Source organism: Egretta garzetta, unplaced genomic scaffold, assembly GCF_000687185.1.
Source record: "Egretta garzetta isolate BGI_Z169 unplaced genomic scaffold, ASM68718v1 scaffold557, whole genome shotgun sequence".
In the NCBI taxonomy this organism is placed as follows: domain Eukaryota; kingdom Metazoa; phylum Chordata; class Aves; order Pelecaniformes; family Ardeidae; genus Egretta; species Egretta garzetta.
Window position 1 is genome coordinate 1,099,359 of NW_009260264.1, and position 2,160 is coordinate 1,101,518.

Genomic DNA, 2,160 nt, shown 5'->3' on the forward strand with positions numbered 1-2,160 from the left:
TGTGCGTGGGGCTCACGCTGCCTACTGAAACTACCTGTGCCTACCTGTAAGCCCACCTCGATGCTATCAAGTCAGAGTGGATCATCTCTGTTGGACAGCAAAGCCAGCTCTCTTCTTTGCTTTCTCCATGGTGGAGGGCTGTAAGCTGCCCGCTCCCTCCTGCACATGCCTGGGGAGCAGGGCAGAGGAGCAGATGGCTCGTCTGCAATACCCAGCACCTCCCTCCTGCAGCAGAATGGAGTCGAGATGGCTGCTGTCCAGAAGGAAAATAGGAATGGGGACCCTTGGGGGGTGTCTCTCTGTGGAACATTGTGCCTGGCACAGGGTCAGCGTACCCGGCAGCTCATGAGTGCACTGGGGTTGCCAGCTACCAAGCACTCTGCGGCCTCCTGCCAGTCCCTTTTTATCCCCACTGTTCTGTCAAGCAGCCATCTGGGCACACTGGGCATCTTGCTGCCTGATTTCACTGGCTCCTAGGGGGTCCCGACAGATGGGTTTACCTTTAGCAGACGGGTGAGAGAACATGTACAATGTCCTCAGCCTCTGTGGGGGGCTATCTCCACCCCAAGGCAATCCCTTGGCAGTTGTGGATCTGGGTAATGAGGAAGCTGCTGCGTGTGGAGGCTGAGAGAGAATCGTGACAGTGATTTATTTTTCCTTTGCTTTTGCCTTTGTGGGGCAGGCTGTTGCAGCCACAACTGTACATATTGTGGTGACAGAGATTTTCAAGGAGGCGTGCGGCAAGGCCCAGGGGACGGGTGCTCCTTTCTGCAAGCTATAATTTCTGCAGAACACCTCAGGTCTGAGACGCCATGGAGTCACTTTTCGGTCCTCATTGCCTTTAAAGGCCAGATCACCACATAGGCTGTCCTTCTCTGGGTTATCTGCCTCAGACTCATCTCACATGGACGTCCTCGAAGCCTAACAGACTCAGAGGGATTCCAGGTGGCCCCACCACTGTGGGAGAGGTCTCTCTAAGTGAGTGTACCCCTGGGATGAGGCTGTACCCCATTTCTCTTGGCCAGCAGAGAAAGTGTAGCTTGCTGTGACTTATCTGCCCAGCTGTATAGACATCACCTCAGTGTTTAAATTTGCATCTAATCTGAGCTGGCTCCAGCAAATAAGCATTGCTCCAGCTAAGGACTCTGCGTCTTGTGTCCCGGCTCCAGCACACAGGGCCAACCATTCACCATGAGCCCTGGCCCCAGCAAGGGCTGGCCCATGGCCTGTTCTCCTTTGCTTCCCGATCTCTGAGGCAGACAGTCCCTGCAGTGCCAGGAAGAGTGGGCTGACTGTCTGGGCTCGCATCTTGCCAGCAGCCTCTGTGCGAGGCCCCCATGGCTGCTTTCAGTTACCAACATAAAAAGGGGTTTGCAGCAGTCAGCAGTTAGGTACTTCTGTGTTTTCAAACAAGTATCTGTTCTCTAGGGTGAGTGCCCTGTGCTTAGGTGTGTTATACCCTTACCACCTACGGACCACAGGTGTTTGACTCATCTGTGCACAGCCATTGCATGGGCAGAGTCTCCACACGTCCAAGGGCCACCAGGTAGCTTATGTTGGAAGCAGGCAGCCTCCAAGAGGCTGGGGAACAACCTGAGAGGAGACAATGAGATGTGGTTTAGGATTCAGAAGAACTGGGAGCTGGTCCCTAACCCTTTGGCTACAGAGCCCTTTCCCTCTTCCCTCACTTTGGTTGCATCTGCAAGGATATTGGGCAGATTGTACAGGCATGTGCATGTCCTTCCCAGCACAGCCGTCTTGCTGGGAAGCCTGACTCCAAGAGCTATATCTTTATCTCCCTGCAAAGGGTGCTTGAGAACCCACTTTCCAAGCAGGGTGGTGAAACAGTAGACAGGCCTCAGTGGGATGGGACTTCTCCTATCTTCATTGCCAAGAGGTGGGAAGCACAGGAAGGAACAATTTCTGTGTCTGAAGATGTTTTTGGTAAGCAGTGGCCCAGAACACCTGGCCAACAGGGCAATGACCAAAGGAATAGGGAGAAAGAGGCAGCTAAGGAAAATTGATGGAGAAAGAGGAGATATTTGGCAAGGCTAGAGAAGAAAAGAGAATTCAAGAGTCTTAATGCCAGAGGCAGATGGACTGGTGCAAAAAATCCTGGAGCTCTGCTAATCTATATGCAGATAGTCTTGTGCATGGTCC